Consider the following 27,009-nt stretch of genomic DNA (forward strand, 5'->3'; position numbering starts at 1 on the left):
TTAATTACAAAGCTTTACACTTGACACGTCTCATACCTCGAAATTGATAAAACTTGTAGAAAATCAGTTCGCAGGGTTTGAATAAAAATAGATGGATAGAAGTTCAAAATCAATAATTAAAATTTTTTTAATTGAAAATTAATTTTCAGGAGGAGCGATAAGATGAACGTTTACAATTCAAGATGAGTAAAATAGTTGAGAGCCATATTCCCTCTTCAACAAATTAATTTTCAAATTGGAATCACAACGTTTCTGATGGATTCAAAGGCCTAATTTTGGCCAAAATTTACAGAAATTCTATATGTGAAGTGGAATGTTAATTGATGTGTGATTTGATAGCCCTCAGTTTGAATATTATTTACTTTTTTTCGATTCACCTTGTTTGAACCCTCTCTCCATCCTCTACGAGTAACCTCAAAGGTGGTAAAAAAGGGATAAAAATTAAAAATTACGTGAAAGGTTTTTCGAGTATTTTGGTTACGATCTCGCAGTGCGCCTTCAGCTTTCGTCCTCCTTTAAAAAAGGTTGGAAATTACAAAAATGTGGGGTAGCATATCGATTCTCATCTCATTCGAGGGTGTTTAGTTCGAATAAGTTACATAGATAGGTACTCATTTTTTGTACTTGAATCCATCACGTTCCTCCTGTCAGTGATCTTTTATCACCTAATTTGTGATTCATTCCATTCTGAGACGAATGGTATCAAGTAATACACAAATGTATTCAAAGAGGGGAGGGGAGTGTATCATAGTTTGAAAAGACTATCATTTTGATACATGAATCATAATAGGATTTTATGTTTTTTTTTGTTGCTTTTTTACAACTTTTTTATAGCGCTTAAAAATCCTAGCCCTATTTTATGAGTAAAATCGAGTTGTAGGTCCTAGGTACCATAACAATAGAGCTGTGTGAAAATGTTACAAATAGTATTCGCTGCGCCGTATGTCCATGTCAAATAAACATCAACAAACCACTTCGTCCCGCGCTGATTGGGTGGCGACAGTAGCGCTCCAAGCGGATGCCCGGCCGGAATATATTCCGGCCGTCGCCACCCAATCAGCGCAGGACGAATGATGTTTATTTGACATGGACATACGGCGCAGCGAATACTATTTGTAACATTTCCCAATGCTCTATAACTGCCCCTATCACGGCAACAAAATGAAAAGCAAGTAAAAATTATCTATGTATTGGAAATTTTCGCGAAGAATGTGTATCTACAGCTGATGACAGTCAACTTGACAAGATTATTTCAATCTGATAATTTCTTCAAGAGCTACGGAACTTTCACCAGAATCAGATCATCGCTTCAATCTAATGATGCATCCAGAATGCTTTGTTTTATTTTTATTTTATTTTAGTAAGTATTCTAAAATCTTTCAATACCTAATCATTCTTATTTTTGATAATTTTTGCCATCTTCTTCAAATTTGAAAAAATGTTAGGTACCTACTGCACTTTTAATTCAATTTTATGTCATATTGACAACATCAGTTTTACTTACCTACATCAAATCAACTACCTATAGGTAGTTAAATAGGTTTGATTTCGCCAATGCGTTTACGTTGATTACAATTTCATACTTTCAAAGGATAAATTAGCCAGGGCCGTGTTCACGCCCCAGTATAGCCTGTCAGCTAGTACTCATCATTATCACGATTTGCAGGCTGATAATGATGAGCATAAAAATGCATACAAGAGACGATCCCAATCATCAGTATAATTTTGCACTGGACAAAGAACGTTTAAAAGAGCATCGAAAAATACACCATCGAGAAAAATTTCAGGTGTGGAATTTCATTTTATGATTCAGGAGCCTATTGAAAACTTTAAAGGGCTATTTTCTGTGAAAAAGTATTCTGCAGCGTGCAAATGACCTAATATTGTAGATGCAGAACATTAGAACAACTTAGAACAACTCTAGACATCGCGCGAAGGTAAGGTATGATCCCTGGTTATGAAAATGCAATTCCATCCAATTCTATAATTTATCGATAGATGATTTTACCTGTTTTGGAAAAACTGCCATAAAAGGCTAAAATGAAATTCGGCAGCTATAGATTGAGTCCATCGTTTTGTCAACTGTCAACCCATCTGATCCGAATCACAAGACCTGAATTGACCACACGGGTCACAAAGACGATAAATCTTAGTACATACTTACAGGAATGCTCAATTTCCATTCAACTTTTCAATCCATTTCATTGCTTCGTCCGAATTTCAGAAAGAATTCTCAAAAATCATACTGATAATATCCAATTTTGTGAACTGTGACAGTACCAATATCGACTCATTTGAGTATCTTAAGGATTTGTTAGTTTATTTTGTAAGTTTTGCTCCACCAGGAGAAAGAAATATTGCGATGCTCTTTTTTTCACAGAATATGAGCCTTTTCATTTCGATTTTTTTTTTATCAACTTCGATCAACAAATTCGATATTCTTAATCGATCGGAGCTCGGATTTGCGAATCAACATGAGCTAATCGATTGAGAATTATAAGAATTCAGCTTATGGTAGGATTAAATTTTAAGATGACAAGTCGATTAGGGCGTCTTCTATATCAGCGATTCCGATACCCAACAACTTTTTCTGGAGACATCTCTATAAGGTAAGGTATCATCTCTGATTTTGGAAATAAATCTGGCCTATTTCAAGTTAGGTATGTAAGTAAAGTATCAATATACGACGTTTTCAATTTCGAAAAAATGCTCATAAAAATAAGAAATGAAGGGCTGAAATAAATTTGTGACCTTAGAATTGAGATCATCGTCTTGTCGACACCTTTGATCTGAGTCCATTATCATACATACATACTGAATTTCATTCAGATCCTCTCAATTTTTTTACCAAATTTCCGCTTTCTACTCAAAATTTCAAGTTTCTTCTGAGTAATTTTCATTTCGTTCACTCAACATTTGTATGTAAAAAAGAAAAAGTTTGTTCAAGGCTAGAAAATGTTTTGGATCGAGAAACGACCAGTTCCTGGATACATATAATGCTTATTGTTTACACAGGTTGAGATTCGTCTATTTCCTTATTATTTAATTCACTTCGACGTAAAAGTTAGGTCGTTTGTTTGAAGAAATATTCGAAAGTCAAAGTTGAAATTCTGTTTAAGCCCGCAACTCTGAGAGCTTTTCAGTACAGCGATGTAGAAATTTGACGATTTTCGACGTATTTTTCGAACGCTGCGTAGTACGTAGATTGTAAATCATGCTATTTTAACTCGATAAAAATAATTCCTCGAGTTGAATTATTGTTGTTGTTATTATTTGAACTGATGTACCAAATACAAGATTTGAGCTATTTACACGGAGGTGTTGTTTTTAAAAAAAGTTGATGTAACAATGATCCACTTGCGTTAGCTATCTTTAAGAAAATGAATGAATAAAAATAAATATTTACGCTGACATAGGTAGGTACTAGGTAGGTAGGTAGAGGTACGAGTAGATACGAGATTTCAATTTAATTTATAGCTGCGAATTCTCCAATAAGTATAAGGCGAAGGTGGTAAAAATACCTATGTTTTTTTCCAACAATTTTCTCCAAGTACAATATCCCTAGATGAGAATTACAACGATATACTCGTAGTCTCGTACACCTCTATCTCTAGATTGAAACTCATTTGAGAAAGTATTAAATTAAGTGTATCGTGTTTTTATCGCGAGTTATATTTTCAATTTTTCTGGTATTTTTTTTTTATAACCCTTCGTAATTGAATATAAAAATCCTTGGCAATAAAATAAACCACGTACAAAATAATAATTGCATTTTCACAATATGTGTACCATAAGAAACATAAAATTACTTATTATTTTCGTACCTACGACCCTATATACAAAATCCACCAAGTATAAACACGTCATTGACGTCATATTCGACAAATAAATAATTCAAGCATATTTCACTCGTTTGCGGTAATTTTCTATACCGATTTGTGCGGTTTTAGCTGTACAAACCAACCGGTAGGTATTTGAAAATTGCGAATACCTAGCGCTACCCAGTACCCAGTAGGTACCCATGTACCAGATACCAGTATTTTGCTCGTACACAAACGTGAAATCTGACACTTGGTGCACGATGAACTTTTCGTGTGTTTATTTTACGTATAATTGAAATGATCGCATTTCCATCATGTCTGAACAGTGAACACTGCTGAACAGAACTTATATTTGGAGATTTTGACAAGCGGTGTTGATTGTTCGAAGCTCGTGTAGGCTTAAACGCCCGCAGAGTGTTTGACTATGTAAACATCATAATTTATTCTCAATGTCCACTTTTAGTCATTCACTCACTGTTTGCAAAGTAAATTTACTAAAAAATTCAACGTATTTGTTTATACCTTTACCTACCTACCTACGTCGATTTATATAGAAAATGTAAATCAACTTGTATAACGTATATCGTGTAACTCTGACCTCAAAAAGGGCTATAGGTATAAAATTTGGTTGCTTTATCGTCGATCGAAATTATTTTTTATCCAACTAGGCAGCCAGGTACTAGGTACCCTAGTTAATAGTCGTACTGACAAACAGTTTATAACCAAAGTGGCCTCTAGTTTGGATATTTTCAATGCTAATAATGATAGGTTGTCATTATAGACGTGTATTGACCCACCAATGTAGTTCATAGCATTCCAACTGACGGTTTTTAAAACGTGTGAATTTTTTCTCTTATTAATACAGCAAAGGATTCTGTATTTTTGGCTGATTACGTACCTATGCCATGTAATGAAATCAGTGTCTTTCAAGTTGTGATTTTTGTATCCTAACTTCGCGGAATAAATTTTCTTCTGTTTTCCTGGCGTGTTTAAATGCGGAAAATTAACACACCTTAAGAAAATTAATTCGAAGTTAACAAATGTTGCCAGCACCTTTGATCTGTGACTGTGTAGACTGTTCTAGGAATCTAATTAGTGTTTTAATTAACCGTCAAGTTAACAGATGAAACTTTGATACACGTTAACTTCCTGTAAGCTCCTTGAATGTTGATTTCTTTGTGGTACTGTTCGGTGGGTACTACAAGGTAGGTCTATAGGTATAAGATTGAAGAGAGATACCCATTACCCAAGTATGCTTATTTGAAGCGAGCTTTGGTAACAGAAATGTAAAATTTTAGTGGCTATTTCGTGTGCTTATTTTTTCTTCGAGTGGTTTCGCTGATTGAAAAACAAAAAATATTCACCGAGATTAAAAAACAAAAAATTCAAAACTGCTAAAAAGTATGAAAAAGGGTTTAAATTGAAATTTCAATCCTATTTTCTCAAATAGCACACCTCCCAGCATTTAAATTTTTTTTTAACCCTCTGAAATCAGTAAATCGGAAGGGGGATTCTAGCAAGAAAAAAATTCAAAATGATAGGATTTTATAATAATATTAATATCTAATAAAAGTTGTAGAAATTTTTATCCTCTTCATACTACGAAAAAAAAGCTCTGAAAAGACTTGAATGCAGGGTGCGTCTTCCAATTTTTTTCATCGCTTTAGATTGATTTTACGCCAATATGCACATACATTTTCAGTGTAAAAAATGAAAATCTTACGGAAAGTACCTCAACTGTTCGAGCAGTTGCCTATATTTCGGTCCTCAAGGGGTCACACTCGTCACATAATTGGTTGGTCTGACATGGATCTAGTCTGGAAATTAAAAGGGCTGAAAAAAATTGATTTATAATAAATAATATTGAACCATGTACCTACTCATTTTGAAAAAAAAAATTGACCGTAGTTTCTGGTACGTAGGTACAACTTTTCAAGACAAACAAAAAAAGTTTTCTCATAAAATGGCCCACCTCTGAAAAAGATGGCTCTACAGGCAAATCAATTTTCAAGCATGTCCCAAAATTTCTATAAACTATCGTTTCCAGCTATGTATTTCAATTTCAAAGTTGGACAATACCACGAAATGAAATTTTTAGCACGTCTTGAAAATTCACACAAAAATTCAATTTTTGAAAATTTTTAGAAACTTGCAACAAAAAATTGATTTTCTTCACAAAATACAGTCCTGCGATAGCCCGTTGCGCCTTCAGTTTTAGAGATGGGCAATTTTGTCAAAGAACTTTCCTTGTTCGTCTCAAAAAATTATTCCAGAATCCATAGTTACGAATTTAGGTGAACCTTTCATGAAAAAAACAGCAAGGGGGCTGGGGAGGTGGTAACTTGGTGTGATTCTTCAAGGGACTTCTTTCAACAATTTTCTGCAATAGCTAAAAATGGCTTTTTAGGTAGGTATCTACTTGATACAAAAAAATATGATATTGCCTACACTACATAAGCACATATTATTCCCAAAGCTATACATATATTGTTTTCCATCTAATTTACCCCATGTTACATAAAGTGTCTAAAAAATGAGCTGAAGGAAAGTCAGCATAGCAACGCAACTAATATTTGGGGTCCATTTCGAGACCCCTCTCAAACCTATAAGACCGCTGCTTATCGTTTCGTACGTTGTTCTGAAAAATCAAAATTTCCTCGGATTTTTAGGGCAGTTTCCCATTATTTTGCTCAAAGCTGAATTTTTCTCCAACCAACTTTTCTCTTCGATTAGTATGAAGAAAAAACGCATAATTTAATTCGCATCTTGATTCAAAAATCCATATTGACACAAATGCACTTCAAATTCAAGTATGAGTAATTGAGTATATGTGTACCTTAGTAAATTATTAATTAATCCTAATTACGATCAATAGTTTTATTGTATGGCAAAAAAATTTCAGTAATGTATTTTTTCCCAATATTTCAATAAATAAATACGTAATTTACTATGTGGGAATGGAATAAGTATTGTTTAGAATCACGATTATTTCTTCGTTTGTTATATATGACCTGTAAGTATGGTTTTTAAACTCATTCATGTACACATGTATGTATTTCAATCATTAAAATTAAAATACGACTCATATAGTAAAATGCTAAACATATGTACTTCTTTCATTTCAAATACCTTCTCAAAATATAAGCCTTCTCCACAAGCCAGTAGCAATCGCATATCCTTTTTGTAATAAAATTACAGGGAAATAACGAGTAGGTAAGCGCAAGCGCCCAGAGAAAATAAATTAATTTACAATTACACGAAAGACCATTTCGAAAATAATTATCATTCGATAAGAAAACAACTAGGGTAGTAGGTAATACACTAGGGATGAATAGGTAAAAAAAACTATTCAAAACGGTACACGTAAATTTTCCACTGAGCAGCACGCAATAATTTATAGCCTATGGCTCAAAGTTACGACTCGAAATCGAATTTTTTTTACCACTTTCTACCTTCCTTTTCAACTTCTTTACAAGAATAATTACCTACTGCTTACACGAGCAATGCGTGAAAATGATGAAATATTTTTCTACGAGTAGATATATATGTATTATTCAAGTGCATATTGCACGAGGTGATTTTACTAGGGTGGGTCGTTTTATCAATTTTTTTCAAATTTTGATGGACCTTAGCAAAAAATTATGGTCAAAGGATCTCAATCAGATGTGATACAAATTTCGAATTTTTTGGTCAACGTTTGACTTTTCCCCAACCTTTCCTCCAGCTCAATGTTTTACCAATGTTCCAATTTTTTTTTTCAGAATAAGATAATGTTGTGATTATCTCCTTCAAAATTCTGAGCTCAATCCATTAAGGAGGGAAGGGGGTTGGAAATTTTTCTCACGTCTTATTGAGAGGATCAAGCCATGATTATTTTCTAGGCTGTATATCGAAATTTGCAAGAAAAAGATGAACAAGTTTTCATTTTTTTCAAACCCTCCGAAATTCTTCCAACCTAATCAATAAGTTAGCATAATGATCACATGGCGATGCTCAACAATAATTTTGAAGATGATTTTAAAATTTTTTCCATACTTTGACTGTGTATGAAAAATCAGATCCAAGAAATTGGAAACTACGCCGTAAATAACGTAAACGTGTAGCTGTAATAGCTGTTCATTTTCATTGGATATGTAATGGTAGAGTAACAACTTCACACGCCATGGGAGCTTTAGGTTTAAATACATACGATCAATGACGTATCTAATTTTTAGCCATTTTACATGCTTTAAACATTTGTTGCACAAAAATGAGAACTGCTAGGAATAGCAGAGCTAACAGAGAAAACCCCAACTAGCAGTCAGTAGATATTTGAAACTCTTATTATACTCAATCTCAAAAAATGTAACACTCCGAATTTGTGAACAACCTCGTAGGGTCAAATCTAGATATGTAGTTAGATTTTATCAGTAGGTATTAAAGATGTCCTGATCTCTTTCCTACGATTAATTATTACAATCATCTCCTAGAACTTGGGTTTTCAGTATGGTAAGTATTTTCAACCGAAGCCTTATTTAAATAAATAGAGCAGTAGGCCACTCACTACTCATCTAAAAATTTGAAACTTAGACAAGAGACCAATGACTATATTTTGAGAAAAATTTTCAATACGTCAATTAAGAAAATTGTGAAAAAGTAGTAATGTAAGACCCGTCAAGTTGTATCAACAATTCGATATTGAAAACTCTGACAAATCTCAAAATAATCTAATAAACACAATGTCATGCTTGGAGATGATGCCTAATTGGCAATTGATTAAATGACTCACTTTTTGTGCACCGTTACGGTCACAGAAAGTAGACAGGTATTACAATACATATTATGCACTTTTATGCTTAAAAACTTGGACTCACCTGAAACAAAACAAATAATGATAATTCATCATTTCACAATTCAAAAACTCATCATTACAGATCTGCTTCATTGAGCTAGAAGGACTGGAGTTTTCCCGAAGGAAGGGGGGAAGAGAAACATGAATAAATAATCAACCTGCACACATGATTTTTTTTTTTTAAAAAGCTAGATACCTACTGCAAATTGGACCCCACTTTTTGGCAAATTAGAAAGAAACCCATTTTTTTTCAATTTTCATGACTTTAATAACGACTTTGTAATGCACTTTGAAAAGTTCAAGCCACTGTGGTTGATAAGAGGGTTTATACCTAATATTCAAAAAAATGTTGAAAAATCCGGTTTACGGTTTTCAGCTTGGTTTTCTACCACTGATCATTTTTTTAGAATTTTTTGAACTTTGTACCCAAATCTATTAAGACTTAAGGCAAATTTATGAAAATCAAAAAAAAAAAACCTGCAAATACGATGAATTTTCAACTTCGAAGGTCCGTAGAGAGATAAAGACGGTTTCGGACAGTCTGCTATCCATTAACGTTTTCAAATCCACTCACATTGAAATAGAAATTCCAATGAAACCTCGTAAAAAGAAAGAAAAGTACTAAAATTAATTTCCCGAAATAGCTCGACCCTGTAAATAAATATTTGCTAGCAATCGAGTTGAAACACAGAGAGGTATAGGTATGTTACATGTTGTTTGAAAATTTCCCATCCAAACAAGAACAAATCCCAGCAACATCGATATGAAATGACACAATTTCCTAAAATGGCTAGAAATGTTCCCAAACACTACAGCAGTCTATGTCGCTTATAAATATTTTACTAGCTTGCAATATTTATACCTACTACTAACGCAACGTGACACGAGCAGCAAGACTACGACTACGACGACGACGTTAGACCGCACAATAAGAAATCATCTAAAATGCACCGAACACGCTTGAATGTTTTCGCGATCGTCAAAAAGATTTATTTTTTCACGTTCAAAAGTTTCCAGGTGTGTGCGATATTAAATCGCTGAAAAGTTATAAATTACCGCTAGGCGCTTTCAAATGTTTAGCAGTTTTTCAAACATTGGACTAGTTTTCTAAATACCTACCTATATAGCTAGCTATACCGAACAGAGAAGAGAGCGAAGCGTTGTTTCTTCGTCGGTACTCGTAAAGCGTTTTATTACTTCGAAAGGCCGATAAGTTATGATACAGAAGCGTAAAGCTTCCTGTTATTGTTTTTTTTTGCATTCTTTTTTTTTGTTTTTATTTATCCTTTAATTTTTTTAGCATAAGTTGCGAGGAAATGTTCCTAATATAAACATTTAAACAATCAGTCTGCTATTGTAGTAGGAATAGGTAGAAGTATACTGACGATGAGTAAGTAGTGTGCTATTTTTAGTTGGTACCATTGAGGATCCAATAGAAGAGTTTCAGGGATTTCAAGAAATATTTTAAAAATTTATCTACATATAAAACACTCCAAATAGTTCATAGGTGTAGAGATTTTTCCCCAGAAATTTCAAAATGATCGCAGTGAACCACGAAAAAGAAGTCTAAAGATTTCAAACCAAATTCCATGAAAACTTTTCACCCTGAATTAAAAGTTACCTATAGAAAATTGTTCAGCTCTGATGGTGTACCCCAAAATGAAAGTAGGAGCATTTCTCCAAAGAAGAATTAATTTTGTATTTTGAAAATATATATATTTTTTTCGCAAATATTTATTGCGATTTCATCGGGAAAAAAATGTTGGAAGGATTTTGACTACATTTAGTGGAAACCGTTATTCAGAGTTGAAAGTCACTCGGAAAATTTTTCGCTCTACCTCCTACCCAGCCTGTTTTGAAAAAATTGGTCCGGTTTCAAACGATAGTAACTACATACTTATTTGAGATTCTCCGTCGACCTAGGAGGACATTGTCATCAAAATTCAAGAACACTTTTAGGGTTCTATTGAGTAGTTGGAAAATTTTCAAATTGCTTATTTTTGAGTAGGGTAAATTTGTGCTTTAAAAAATTTTCTTACTCAAAATACCTATACTTGTATTTCGCATTAATAATTTAAAAACATCAAAATACTTATGTATATTTTTTCTGAAACTGAGAAAATATTTTGGAACGCAGTGGGTCCAATTTTTGGTAACTGTAAAACCAATTTCAAAAAACCTAAAAAATTAGACACGATTTTGAGTATTATTTTCAGTTATTTGAAATTTTTAACAACCAAAAAATTGACATCATCGTTTAAAAATATCACCCCAGTTTCGGAAATGATAAGCAGCTTTTTATGTTTTTGCTCAATTAATAATCAATACCTATTTGACAAGAAAAAAACTTTAAAATACAACTTTACCTGAAAATATGTAAGCGATTTGCAAACTTTCAATCGCTCAGTAGAACCCTTAAAGATGGTTCTGCATTTTAAAAATAAAAGATATCGTATGTATATGTAGTAGAAATACCTCCAGAGTTATTTCAAATCGAGAGTAAGTTATCAATTCGATCATTCGGCAGTTCAAGCAGCTCTCTTCTCTTCTTCGTCGATCACTAAGAAATCGTTTTCGTAGAATTTCTTTCGTGATGTTTATACCTATATCTACAAACTTATCCTTGGAAATAGTATTCCACCATTTCCATCTGGGATTTTTTTGCATCATTATTTCAATATTTTCCTCACTTCTCATCCAAATTACAAATTATCAAATAAGTAGGTCAAGTATAATAAGTACATATTAGAGGAAAAAAAACAGGTCATAAGTTATTTTTTCGAGTAAAAAAAGGATTTGAAACTCGACCATTTCCCCTGCAATTCCTCTCTTATATGCGTACCTACTTCTTTCTCATATACCTAATTACCTATAAGTATTTAGAACTATTCTTGGTTCATAATTTCACGTCATATTTCATCCCTAGCTTGGGAGTTAGCATTTTTTCGCATATGAAATGATTTTTTCATTATTTTTTGACAATTTTTGAGCCATTTTCGATATTTTTTCTCAAATTTCAATACTTTTTCATCATTAGAAAACCAGGTACTTGAATTTTTTTGTCAATTGATTTTTTTCTAAATTTGATATATCGATCATAAAAAATTTTTAGAGAAGTAAATAAAGGCCACTGTACCTTTGAGGGCACATATTTATCCTAACAGTGTGTTTAAAAAAATCGCATACAGGTTATGGCACTGATGATGAATGATGTATAGTTAAACGTTTGCGGATTTGTTTTGCTGAGCCGAAATGAATACAGTAGGAGTAGGTATACGACAAAATTGGAAATATTACATTTGCGGTATCATTTAACACAGTGTATAAGTTATGTTTACACGGTGAAAATGTCAACTTGAAACGAGCGTTTATTAGAAATAAATTATTTTCGAATAATTTCTACATAAAGTTGAAGCATGCGAACAGTAAAATTTTGACGATGAGTGACATTAATACTTATACAAGTAGGTATATAGCTACGACTGCACGTAATATGTATACCTACTACATAGAAGATCGAGCGGGTACCGTGGAACTGAAAACTCGGAAGATTTTTTTATTTTATTTTTGGTTTCTCGCGTCAAAAAGTTTATACGAATATGTACGGAAAAGACTGGTTTTAATGTCACGAAAAGTACGATTATTATTATAACTCCGATTACACTGAACGATATAAAACGAGTGGGTGATATGTCTTCTCATATAGGTATACTTATACGTAAGCGTATTTTATAAAGTTTATGAATTTTAATCGAGTCTCCTATGGGAGTTTCGATGCATTGTATAGTTAACCAGTAAGTAAAGTTTGCTCAGCTGTTTATGCATGTCTTGTCTGTGTGGTTTGAATGATTGAAATGTGGTGCGTGTGTGTAGTCGTACAATGTAAACTTATGAGCTGGGTTGTGCAAAAAACGTTTTTTTCAGCCTCCGTTTTTTGAATTCTTTTTTGTTTTTTTCTAGGTTTTTGAGAAACTTTCAAATCTTATTACTTTTTTTATAATTTGGTAAAATTGTTGAAAAAATGTATTACAATTTTGATTATGAAGCATGTGTTACAAATTAATCATACTTTTCCACCAACTACCAGATAAAAAAGAAAATCAAATTTGCATGTTTTTTTTTTGGCATAAAATTCGTTTAAAACATGTTTAAAAATCGTTTTAAAGGTGCTTTTAACGTTAAATTTTTAAAAAGTGGAAATTTTTTTCAAAAGAAACAGGATTTTTAAACACTGCTTACGAGTGTGTTTATTCGGCAATTCGTGTAATAATAATTATGGCTTGTTAACCTGTTTCATTTGCTCGTATTCTACGTCGTGATTGGTGAATAGCGAAGTATGGTACCTATGGTTACATTTTATAACACCTGAGAGGCGGGTATGTTGAACGGAACCGGTTCATTGTACCTGAGAGGAAGCTGACTAAAGTAACCATGCTGGAAGTGAAATGGTATTTTGAATAGGTACTTTTATAATGGCTGCTGGAGATTCTTTTGTAATAAAATTGGATGCCATCTTCGCTTTTAAGATGGTGTCAAATGAAATAGCAATTGAATTACGTAAAGAGAACTTATCACAGCAAACAAGTGAGTTAACAGAAAATATGGTGCTGATTAGAATGAATCTCTGTTTGTTACTCAAGCACGATGGGATAACTTGGACTAATGTACCATGTATTTGGTTTTTCTGAAAGTTGCTCAAGCAACAGAATAGGTAAAAGGGGCAATCATTTAAAAATTTTCAAAGATTAGAATTAGAATTTTTAGAATAGATTCCGAAGTAACATTTGAATGTGAAAAAAACAATAAAATTGTTTTCCTCAAAATTAGAGGGTTATAATCTCAAATATTCAAATAAGGCTCAAATTTCAATAAGCAAAGATATTGCCTATAACTAGGATATACCTAATTATTACGGTCTTTCCGTGTAAAATTCTTCCCCGTGCAATTTTTTCATTAATTTTCAGGAAAATTGAGATTAAGAACTTCAAAATAGATTCAAATACTCAACTGATTATTGAGTAAAGCGCATTCAGACTTGATCAACTCCTCACTTGAAGGGGCCAAATCTCCCTTATTCCACAAGTCTTTACCAATGAAATTATTCTCATCACAATCTTTATTACATAATACACATCCATTGACATGATTTTTTAAAAATTGAAAATTGAATTTAAAGGTTTTCTACATAATTTAAACGCATTTGTAACACACTTTTTTTTTTACATATTTTTGGCTAATTTTGGGGCTAATTTTACTAAAAGTACTTTTCAGCTTAATTCTTGTTTGGGTGTTTTTACATCATTCTATCGCGTTTGTAACACATCTTTGAAATTCTTTCCATGTCACGACTTTTATCCCTTAAATTTCAGAGAAAATGCAGCAGATAGATATTTCATATATACTACGTAACCTTTGACTACATCAGCTATTCGCTGATTGTAAGATAGTTTTTGCATTTGCTTTCACCATGTCTTGACCTTTTTTTAAAAATAATTTATGAAGTAGAATGAAATGTACCTAGACCTATAGGCACTAGATACTTTTATGAAAATGAAGTCAATAATAAACTTGTAAATTAGAACATTCATGATTCAACTAAATATAGAATCATTCGTACACGAATAAAAATATATTGAAAATTAAATTCCAAATCAGTCCCAAATTTGGTTTTGATAAACAGTAATTTATTGCTGATTGCTTCTATTTTGAAATATGTACTGTTTGGTGATTTGCTACAATATATAAACTGAAAATTCATAAATTTATTGCCGTCTAAAAATTGCGTAGAAATTTTTGATGTATACAGTGCTAAAATTCTAATCATCACGGACGCAAACAACTGCTTGTAATTTCTTCGAATTTGGCGCCAAAATATTGCTAAGCATATCATAATAAAAATCTTAATCTCTGATAATTGGCTTCATTGAAATGCTATTCGTTGATTGGCTAATTATTGAAGTACCTACTGTTCGATGATTAGCTAAAAGTTGAAAGACGTTGATGAAAAAGTGAAAACCGTATAGCTTTTTCGCGCATCGCGCAAAAATTATAAAAATGGAAAATGAAGAAAAAAAAGAAGTATTTCTTATCAAATATTTTGCATTTATTATCATGTCAAAATATTGAAAAATATCATTCCTGAAAATGAGCAAATGAAGTGTTTTAGAACACACTTAGCTCCAATTTTTAGATAATTGTTACCAACTTCAAACAATCACCAAAAAAATAGCCAAAAATTTATGAATTTTTTTCGAATTTTTGAAGTAGGCAAAAATGATCAAAAAATTGACACCAGTGCTTTTCTAAATATTTCCTCAGTTTCAAAAATGTTATCTTTCAATATTTTGACATGATTTATGCGAAATATTTGCCAAAATTTTTTTTCAAAATACGAATTTATTCAAAAATACGCGATTGATTTACAAATTTTCGACCTCTCAGTGTAAAGCTGGCTCTCAAAGTGGTCTTGGATTTTGACGGAAATGACATAAATCAACGCAGAATCTTAAATACTTTCATTTGAGACTAGATCATTTCTTCCAAAACAGGTTGCGTAGCGACAGAAATGAAAAAACCACAATTTTTTTTTTTAAAGGTCTCATCTTTGAGGGCCCTGTAAATCTCCCCTACGGGTACACCTCCGCCATCTCTTGGTCAAAATCCGCCGACTTTTTTTGGCGATCCACTCTAATGTAGGGTACTTATATTGTTTATTTGCAATAATGAAAAATTATTGTTGAATTTAGGAATGTGCATCATGAATAGATCATGGAATTGTTTCCGATTGGTAGCTCTACCAAGTATGATATGATCATTGATCACTACCACAGTCTTAGATATGAGTAACTGTCCGGGATTGGTACCCATTTTTTATCATATTCTCTCCCAAATTGTTTTATTTTCGTTGTCAGGTTTGGATAACACCTAGTCCATTTGTCAATTCGCTGATTGCAAGAGAGTTTTTGTTTTTTGCAGATTAGTAGGCCTAACCATCAATTTTTTCAACAACTACACACTGAATGTAGTAGATTTACTTAGTTAGTATAAAAATAATTATAATTCCTCAGTTTCAGATTTCTTAAATTTTTAAATCATGTTGGATGTTCACCATCCACAACAAAATCAAATTCAAAAAGCAAAATCGATGGCAGATGAGGAGGGAAAAATCGCCATCACAATAATACGTATTTGACAATTTTGTATGCTTGCGCTTTTTATCAAACGCCACTCTGAATTTTTTTATTCATCTTGTAACACATGGAAGACTTACCAAGTAGGTAATAATATTTCTCTTGATGCAGACATTCAATTTCAAAAATGCATCGATAAAAAAATTACGTATTAGAAATTAAAATTATATTCTTAATCTAGTATTTGGTTCCAAAAAAAAAATTCAGCATTAGTATTGGCTTTGCTTTACAAAAATCGTCTTTTTCAGATCTTCAGAATTTTTTTTTTTCAAGCCCACCGGATTTAAAAACTATAAGGTAGGTGGTATGAACAGAAATGAAACAAACACAATGGGAAATTAAAATTTTTGTTTCAATGTTCACCTTGCACACTGAACGAGTCTCTTTTTTTCAGGCATGTCTGCTAAGGAGTCAGTGGTTTCAATTGTCATATTTGCAGGTCAATTCCTAAGCTATATCATAAAATCTCAGTGACTTTATCTCATGGTCAATTTTTGAATTTCTCTGGACAGGAAAATGAAGGAGAAAAAATTCAGCAATTGATCGAAAGGAAGTGAAGGCAGCAGGCGAGGCAAACATTTAGACAGAAAATTGCAACTGTCAAGAGGACAAGAATACAACTTCAAAAAAAAAAAAAAAAAAAAAACAATTCAAGCACTTAAGTTACCTGTTTTTTTTCACATTCACATACCTATATTCAAGTAAGTAGTAGAGGTAAGTATAAATCAAAAACTTGAAATCACAACATCAATAAGTAGAAGTTGCTTGATCTTTCAAGAGAAATGGACGAAGCACCACCAATTGATTAGGTATTCAAATGATTTTTCCATTGAAGTAAGTATACTAACGTTTTAATTGAAATACCTACTTCTTGTTTTTTTTCAATTTTTTTATCTATTGTAGATATTGCATAATTGCAAATGACGGATGAAATCCTGCGTATTGTTTTTCGACTAAATGACAACTTCTGTATGAATACAAAGGCCTTAGATTATCCTACACAACGAGTAATTATACGACGCCCACTCGTTATTAATGCAAAATTTTGGCCATTCATCTCTATTGTTATTATACTCGTAATCGTAACTACACAAAGACGCCAAAGACAAATTTGATTTGTATAATTTTCAAGGCCACGAATAGTAATTTATTCGTAAAGCGTACTGATTCATTGAACTCACCAGTAAAACTCCGTAATCGCCGTATCTTATCAAAATAAGCCGAAGTATAGGTAAGTAAGTAATTAAACTCTCACGATTACAAATAATTCTACTATAATAAAGTAGACCACACATCGGTGTTAATTTTTGCATCAACACCTACCATGCAGTACAAACAGATCCATAGTAAACCCTTTTCCATAGGTACTCGTAAACCACAAGGTCAGGAAATTCATATTCGAGGGTAGTTTTTTTTTTGTCAGCGACGATGTATCGAGCTACAGATATTAAACCCACTTTCATCGTCGAGCTACATCGAACCACAAATATCACCCAGTGCCTGTGCAAAAAAAAAAGCAATTTCGCATCGGTTCTGTACGTAATACAAAAGTTATTTCGCAATTAGTTTTTTCCCCAGAAGAATAAACATGCGGTTATTTGTTTTGCAGGTTAATCTACTAGTATTTTTTTTCCTTTTGTTGCCAAGTAACTGTATAAAAATCACTTTTCAAAATTATATTTACTCTGTTTCCTGCTGTCTTATTTTCTCTGTCGCATTCTTTCCACTTTTTACTGATAATAAAAATGTACGAATCAGTGTTGTGGACACGACAGCATAGCGTACTACCTACTACCTACCTACCTAAGAAGAAAAAAGCTTGGAAATTACAGCGGAGCGTTTTTAAAGGCGCACAGATACTTTGATACAGATTTTTACACTGTCAATTTTTAATACAGTCACGTCCATGCTCCGGTTTCTTCTCCGCCCTGTACGTAGAAATCTTTTTATTTTTCTTCATTGGGTCTTGAGAGCATCGAAATAAAAACCAATACGACGCAGTACACCATGTATACGTCTTCAGTTTTTATACGGTTCATTTTCGCGTGTGATAGGTTAGATTTTTGGACGGCTGCTGCTGATTCTTTGTCATCGTAATTTACTATGTTACGATATGGTACCTCTATCTACTCGTATATACTACCATAGTAAGATAGAAGGGGATCTACAGTAGCCGTGATTTGAACAGAAGCAACCTTTATCGTGTTTTTTTTCACTCCTCGACAGATTCGGCTTCGTTTCCATTTATCTACGTGTCGAAAATTTCTGCTTGGATTTTTTTCGTCGTAGTATATTTTTTATCTGGTTTTAGGCTCTCGTCGTCGTCGTGAGGAGGATAGTAAATATTTAGGTATAATTTTTACTTCAGTTTGGATTTTTGCTTTTGCACCTTGAATAGGCAGAGAGTTGTACTGAGTACCTATGGAAAGGGAGTCCAATATAAAGGCTGTGATCGTTTTTTTAATCTTTGATTTTTTTTCACTTATTTTCATTGGTTGTGATTATTTTCCAATTTGGAATACAATGTACCTAGGTCCCTACTTGAAGCAGGAAAAACTGAGGATTTGTAATTTCGTAATTTTGACGAATTTGGCCCAAATTCTGGTCAATGGAATAGTTCAATTGGCGTCTTTGATGATATACTGCGAGAAAAAAAATGACTTTGACCAAAATTCACCACTTCAGGCAAAAAAAATCGTGAAAAAGTCAATTACGAGTACTTGCATTTTTGAAGGTCTTTAATCCATATAAGAAATACTCGTATATGTTGAGCATCCGGAAGAAATACACAATAGTTATTTTTTTTTGGTGATTGCACTTCTAAAGCAAGTCACCCAAAATGCGATTAGAAAGCTAAAAATTCAGATTTCATTCGAAAGGCATGTTCGAAAAAATTTCAAAAAATGTCCACGAATGACCATTGGTAGCATCCAGCTTTCCTATATTAACTAGAAAAAATTAGGTTGAAAACCTGCCAAAGATGAACATTTTTAAAAGAAATGTCCATTTCACCCCTTTTGTATAAGGTTTAGGTGTGAACTATCGATCTGAAAATTTTGTCACGAGGGTTTCGGACCCCAAAGACCAACATTCACTGGTTAATTTCAAAATCCCAGCCTGAGTCTCATTCACCAATCTTACCCGGTGATGATCTTCACACATATTTTCTCCAAAACTTTGAACCTTCCATTTTGAGGTAAAAGTCACCTACAAAAAAAGTTTGTCTCTGAAGTGTCCCAGGAGAGAAAATAAAATATAGGTTCTCCAAAAGAAGATACGTTCGAAAAAAGTGTTTTTCGGGCTGTAGCACCTACCTAACCTGTTTTGGGAAAAATGGCTCACTTCCAAAAGGTGGTAATTGAGATTCTGCGTCGACCTCAGCCATGCCATTAAATCCCATGACTACTCGCAGGGTTCTACAGAATGATTAAAAATTTGCAATCACTAATTTTTGAGTACTGTTACCAACCTTTAAAACTCACAAAAATTGCGTAAGTTTTTGCAGATATTTCTCGATCATTTTTGGAATTGATGATACTTAGTTACTTACTTACCAAGAAATGGGTATCATCGAATTCCAAAATATTCCCTCAGTTTTTTAAACAAGGCATCGTTGGATGATTTGAAAGCGTAAAATTTGAGAAGAAATTTACCCAAAAATGATCGATTTGCGATTTTAAACCGTTCAGTAGAACCCTAAAAGGATTTTGGATTTTGACGTCAAAAGCTCAGGTTGATTTAGAAATTGACATATCATTTTTTTCCAAAACAGGTTGAATAGGAACTATGTAGAGCGAAAAAACCACGATTTTTTCAGAAATCCTTCTTCAAGAGCTCACATTTCTTTCTGCTTCAAGGACACCTCCCAAACAGAACATTTTTTTGTGCGGTTTTCAACTAAAAATGAAGTTCTCCGCCTATATAATTTGGTCGAAATCCTCCAACATTTTGTTTTTTTTGCCGATCCACCCAACTACCTAACTACATGTAGGTATGAGAATTTTTTTCTGCTGTCGTAAATAAAATTCAGATATTGGGGTGGATATTGGATTGAAAACAATGAATCAAACTTAAGATGCAGTGGAACTCTGAAGAAATACATTTATGTTGGCTGCCGAAGGAATAGGAAGCAATAAATAAAAAGTAAGTACGTTCCAATCACACTATGTAAATTTAACAATTAATATTGAGAAGAGGGAGAGAGTGCGAAGCTTGAAATTTTTGACTCGCCTAATTTCACATCGAAAAATGCTAATTTATTGCTGCTCAAAATTTCTAGCCAAATTCGTCCTCGGCACATCGTCGCCAGCATCACTACTGTTTCATGAAGCAATACGGAGACTATTAATACGTAGAACTGCTTATAATAAACAGCAAAGTAAGTACCCAATTACCTCATCCGAACTCAAGTTTATCTATATTATTTCGATCCTAATAATTCGGATTCACAACAGAACCATTATTTTTCAAATCGGTCAAATCTCCGTGTTTTTTGCATTGATCCGTGATTTTTTAAATATTTTTCCTGTGGATAAGTACTCTTGATGAGAGATGACTAACCACAGATCTTCAAATGCATTTCAAGAAAAGATAGGGGCCTCAAGCATAAAATGCTGAAATTTTATAAAATATTACACCAATTGCTTTGAATTTGCTAAATTATCTAATATTAACAAAAAAGATATCTACCGAAATCAACGTGACTTCATTGAGAATGACGAAAGAAAAATAGGTATGATGTATGGAAACAATAAAAAACTATAGAACTTTTAAATCTGCAATTTTCAGAAAATGAGCCAAGTTGATATAAAAATTTATGGGAAAAATGAAAAAACCCATCAACAATTTTCAGAAAGGATACTTTGTCGTTAATTTTTTTTCAAAATGGGATCGAGAAGCTGAGTAAGAGGCATTGAGGGATCACATTTGAAAAAAAAACAGGATTTTCAAACTCTGTCACTATGAAAATATCTGAAAACACACCATGTTCTTTTTAATTTCATACCTGAGTTCATATTTCGATCAAGTTCGAGGGGCTTAGAAGAGATTGGCGAGGTGGAGGATTGGAAAAGTAGGCTGTAGGAGTCACAATCAATAATCTACTTCACAATTTTTTCCATTAAATTTTATGAACAAAAGTGGTGACCCTTGTACTTTTAGAACGTTTAGAGGTTTCCATTTGAAAATTAGTTTGTTGAATATGGAATACAAAAATGTTTCCAAATCTCTCGAAGCCCAGCTAGGCTTGAGGCATGAGTTCTCCAAGTGTGGCTGTTTTGAGAGAAACCACGAATGCGTGCAAATTAAGCAAAGCTCCATCTCTAACTCTCCGAAGGTTTTGGACAGAAATTTCGGGGTCATTTTACTAAACCGTTAAATGAAAGTCATGAAAAATGTTTCTAGCTCACAGAAACAAAGATAGTATGTCCTTTAAAAAAACATTCTCGACGCATTATCAGAGTAAGTAAGCAAAAGTATTTATCTAAAATGATACTCAGGTATTTCCCTTCTTTTTTTCAAAGAGTTCAAAATTTCAAAAAAAAAACTGTCTACCAATTATTGAGTTATTGTTTTTTTTTTTAAATCTTGTCATTGCTCTATACAGGGTGTCCGAGGAGTGGTGGTACAACTCTAGATTTGTATACAACCGGGTACGAGTAAAAAGAACGTAAGATGAACAAGTCTTGGCTATTTTGAAAATTGAAGGGGCAAAATACGTTTTCAAAATCCAAGAGCCAAGTCCAATTTTTGACCATGGGGGTCGGTAGTACGTACTTTGAAAAATGAACAAAATTGCCTGCTATGACTTTTTGCCTAACTAGCAAATTGAAAGGGCTACAAATGTTTTTCAATTTCAAAAAATCACGATGAAAAAAATGATAGCCGAAATGAATACTAGGTCAAAAAATGAACAAATTTTGATGTGATCATTTTTTTTCTTACTCTAAAATTTAAAAAGTTTTTGAAGCTCAAAAATTGTAAATTTAATGAAATTTTCAACAAATCGAAAATTGTTGAGTTTCAAAAACTTTTTAAATTTTAGAGTAAGAAAAAAAATGATCATAACAAAATTCGTTTATTTTTTGACGAGGTATTCATTTTTTCATCATTTTTTTCGTCACGATTTTTTGAAATTAAAAATCACATTTGTAGCCCCTTCAATTTGCAAGTTAGGCAAAAAATCATGATTTCATTTTTCGAAGTACTACCGACTCTCATGGTCAAAATTGGATTTTGACTCTTGAATTTTGAAAATGTATTTTGCCCCTTCAATTTTGAAGACAGACCACACCTTCACATAACCTTTTTTCTTAATCGTAGGGGTTGTACCCAGTTATATCTAAATCTGAAGTTTGTGCTACCACTCCCCGGACACCATGTATGCAACAACTTATCAAGTGCCTACATTTTTCACAGCTCAGCGGAACATCCTCAAAAACAATATAAGGTCGACACCCCTACGGTAAAAGAGAGCATTTAAAAATTCTTTTTTCATTTCATTTTCACCATAGTTATAGGTTCAAGTACATAAATTAAGTTACACTTTCAAAATACTCGAAAAATTAGGTGTCTATATTAGACATTTGCATCGAGTTGATGAATAGTTGAGGTGAAAATTTCAGCGGTAAATTACATTAAATACACAACTGAACAGAAAGATAGAAAAGCAGGTATTTTCGAATACGAGTAAGTAAACCGAATATTAAACATTTTAGGTAGATATAATCAAGCTCTACATTCCAAATAACCACCAAGGCCCTTGACCTATTGTACACAGAGCTCTCTTCGAAACAAAACTTCCATCTGCCTTCATCAACTCACGAACCTCACTACATCCTGATTCTCAATAACCCCTAAAAAATATATAATATATATAATACGTAAAAACACATCGTAGGTAGGTAGCTAGGTACTTTCTTTCGTTATAGCAATGAGGCATTTCAAGAGCCAGAGACTTATCCTTTTTCGAGTCAATTCGATCGACAAATTTCCATTCAAATTTGCACCCTTCTATATTCGGGGCGGGATAATTCGTCGTGTCGTCGTCATCGTCATGCTAAAGTAATTGAAAAACTAAGGAACCGAATGACGTGGCACGACGCGTCGGTTACGTAATCACCGACCAAGATGTGATTAATGTTATTCGCGCCACCGACCGATAAAGGAATGAAAAAAAAATCAACATTTTCAACGACCACAATTCCTGAAAGACGTTCACAATGCCCTGTCTTATATTCCTTTGTAACTTAGGGGTTGATATTCGACATCTACTTGAGCAAAAAAAAAAAAAAACTAAACTTCAAAAAGGGTGCAGATGAAGAAAAAATTTCGAGTGGATTTAAAATTTGTAAAGAAAAAGAGAAAATAACCGAGGGTTTATATTTTCTAACGTAGATAGAGATATCGTGGATGCATTTTTTAAGGGGCTGTAAACTTTCGGGTAGATATAGCTCGATGTGTGGTGATACTAGAACCATCTTGCCTTCAGGATATTGGCAATGGTAAACAAGAATAAAAAAAAGAAACAGATAGGTACCTAACTATACAGTGCAAACTTTTCACATAATACATATAAGATTTAAGTCCATATAGAAGACTTTTTATGGTTCTTTCATAAAGTAAGTTACATCTTATTCATGCAACTGAAAAATTCTACAATCGACGAATTTTTTTTTCTCAGCCAGTCGTAAACACTTTCGACGAATATTTTTCACGATGTATACTTACGTATTTTTTCCCTCAACACCGCTCGTTTTTTGTTTTTTTTAATCATTATCAAACAAAGGGGAAAAATTATTAAGTAAATCAAACAAACGATTAGCAATGTACGAAGAAAAATGTCGTTCAAAGCGAAGTATACACGTACATTTTTGATGAGTTCTTTCTATGTTGTACTATGGCTTATGAATAATGACGAAATTGGAAATTTAATACTTATTATGTTGGAAATTTCGGCTCACATAATTAAAACTTCATTATTTGAACTAATTAAAAATTCAACGCCAATTAAGTGCCCGTCTTTTATACATTACAGAGTAAGTGAAATTTTTCAAAAAATTGTCTAAAAAATTTCGTAATCAAAATAACGATAAAAACAATTTTTACAAACTCACCAATTAATTATCGATGTACTCTAACCAAGAAAAAAAATATGGAAATCCAATTTATCCAGGGAAAAAATTACCAAACACTGCACAATCAAATCACTAATAAGTACGAGACGAGTATATTTTATAAGTATTTAATGAACCAATTTAACACTAGAAAAAATTCCGAATTACGCGAAAAAATTATTAAATTATTCGACAACGATTGAAAATTTCAAAAGTATGGAATATTTTTCACGAAAAAAAATGCAACATAATACGTCGTGATTCACGTAAAAACACGAACGTTTTCTACGAACGCAACGCAGCTCCGTTACATGTAACGCAATTCACTTGACTGAATTGAAAGCACGAAAGTGCTGGCGTGATGAGTTATCGCGCCAACGACTACAAAAGCTGCCACAGGAGGGTGGAAAGTAATGATATTATTACCCACAGGACGGAATTTCGGAAATTTGACAACACCGCATAAGGGTAGTTTTCAATACGAGAGCGATGCGGGGTGAAAATATTACCAATTTTTTCTTCTTGATCCGTTAAAAATCGGTCGTTTGATCGATAAAGATGAAGAGTAGGTAAGTTGACATGTTTTTAGACAACTTTGGAGTTTGGATTTCTTTTGGATGATTTTCTTTGGGATTTGTTTTTAAAAAAATTCTGGGTCTGGTCTATTTACCAATTTGAGGCAATTTTTGCTTACTTTCAATTTTTTAGGAGAGGGGGAGAGTGTGCGAACTGTGAAGGAGTGAAGGTAAGTAGAATATTCTCGATTCGTTTCTTCTTTCACATTTCAACCTGCAACCTGCATTGCCATACGAATATCTATACCTATCTGTAAGAGAATGAATACAATTGAATCAACTCGAGTTGTAAAACCACAAGTTATCTTATCGAGTTTATTGTAGCTAGGTAAAAGTACGTAATTTGTACATTCTTGCTCGTAGAGATAGGGATAAGATTGTGAAATTTCCGAAATGGTTATTTTTATACGAATATTTCGTATGCATTCGCAAACCTGCATGAACTAACATCATTTTTATACATAATTCATCAAGAAAGGTCCTGAAATATTCTTTGAAAAGAGCAATACGCAGATAGTATGTTACGTAGACCAGGGTGAATAGGTACCAGGCAAAAATTAGCAAATCTGGAACCAGAATTTTCATAGAAGAGCAAATTCGACTAAAAATGAAATTTATACCTACAAAAGTGTTCACAGAGACGAATTTTAATTACAATTCATTTTTGCACTACATAGGTATTTTTTTTTAATACGAACGCTTTTTAGTCAATATAAAATTTTAACAGATATTTCTCTGAATTCTGAACTTGGAGATCTGATATTATTTTCATTTTTAGTATTTAAACAAAAAACTCGTAGAAGCATCAAGAAAATTTACCACCTATCAAGGGAACCTCACGAAGTTTTCGCCTCTGATTCGGGATATCTAACAAAACTCCCAGACAAAAAAATCATGATTTTTTCACAACTTTTTCATGACCAATTTTTTCATATTTTTACCGCATGAAAATACCCCCCCCCCCTCAAAAATGAAAAACTTGAATCTGCGAGGAAATAGAACAGGGTTGCCATATTTTACAGGATTAAAAAATATGAGATATTCCAGTTTTTTCATTTTTCTGATTTTTTGAACATATTTTTTATTTATTTTTTTTCATTTCATGGACTTTTAAAAAAATTTTCAAGTGTGTTTCGAGCAGAATTCATGACTTTTTCATGACTTTCATGGCCATTAGACACCCATGTGATTTGGATTATTGGAATGAGATATTAGGAAATAATATGGTGTAAAGTAAAACTCTATAATCAAATTTCAACTGCTCGTAACGATTTTTCGATTTTCGACGAATTTTTAAAAACTAAAAAATGACAATTTTTCATTTTCAAGAATATACTGTCTTGCTTTTCCAATGGAAATAACGAAAATCGATTTCTGATGCTCATATCGACTCGTCTGAACTGAATCCACCATTTCCAGACATTCTGAAGCCTCTAGTGCAATTCTCAATTTTTCCAGCATTTTTTCATTTCTTCAGAAAGGATGGAAAAGAATTGGATTGCTAAAAACCGAGTTCTGGATCTTTTTCGGTCATATTAACGAGTTCATTGACAATTAGAGCGATTTCCACGCGGTTCTAGATTATAGACTGATTCAAAAATTCTGTAAAAACTGAGAATTATCTACCAAAAAAGTCAATGACAACTTAAAAACTGATTTTCACCATTTTTACTGAAAGAGTAGGTACATTTAAAAAAGAAAAAAAAACATAATTTCAAAAAATCGTCATCTCTTTTCATAAATTCGTCTAAAATCGAAAAATTAATTTGGCCACTGAAATTTTGGCTATGAAGGTTTCAGACCACGCCCTTTACAAAAATTGCATTCAGGTTCAAATCAGAGACAAACAACTCGAGTCTCTCCTTCGCAAAAAAATTTCCGATACAGCATTTCCTTCGTTAATTTTTTGCGAGTTTCTAAAAAATAAAAATTTGACTATTTTTTAAAAAAAGTTCAAAATTTGATCAACGTGAGGTGTTTTATAGGGCTGAAATTGGGTCCCTAAAAATGAAATTCGGTACCATAAAAAGTCGTCCCATCGATTTTCTTCCACTGGATCAAGAAAATTGTCACCGATTGGGAGGCCTCGACGGTCAAGTAAAAGTCAAAAAAGTAAAAATTTGGTCCACAAATTTCTACCTCCGAGAGAATTTTCATTTTCTCAATAAATGGAGTGATACTCGGTATTTGGAATAACCTTGGTGAAAATTATTTTCAGTTATCTCACAATAATGATTGGGAATTTTTTTCATAACTTTCAAGAGCTATTTTCATCGAATCCTCTTGTTTTCTCAAATTTCAGTACGAAACTTTGGATTTTTCAAAGTCAATAAAAAACGTAAAATCTCGCACGAAAGATATGCACATTACACCTAGTCTACATGCAATCAAAACGTTGATTTGAAGTAAGCAATTTTTTTCTAGTTTAAATTTTGAAAATGATCTATATGTATGTATTGTTTGAAAACATTTTAAAAG

At 32.8% G+C, this 27,009-nt stretch overlaps 1 protein-coding gene across 1 annotated transcript in view; it reads right to left on the reverse strand.

The window, feature by feature from the left end:
• kek5 (kekkon 5) overlaps positions 1-24,268 on the reverse strand; it is a 574,429-nt gene extending 550,161 nt beyond the window's left edge. Inside the window, exon 1 of the mRNA XM_065351304.1 lies at positions 23,957-24,268. The gene's annotated coding sequence lies outside the window, so the exon portion shown is untranslated. The remainder of the gene's footprint in view (positions 1-23,956) is intronic.
• Positions 24,269-27,009: the final 2,741 nt, after the last annotated feature.

Source organism: Planococcus citri, chromosome 2, assembly GCF_950023065.1.
Source record: "Planococcus citri chromosome 2, ihPlaCitr1.1, whole genome shotgun sequence".
NCBI lineage: Eukaryota > Metazoa > Arthropoda > Insecta > Hemiptera > Pseudococcidae > Planococcus > Planococcus citri.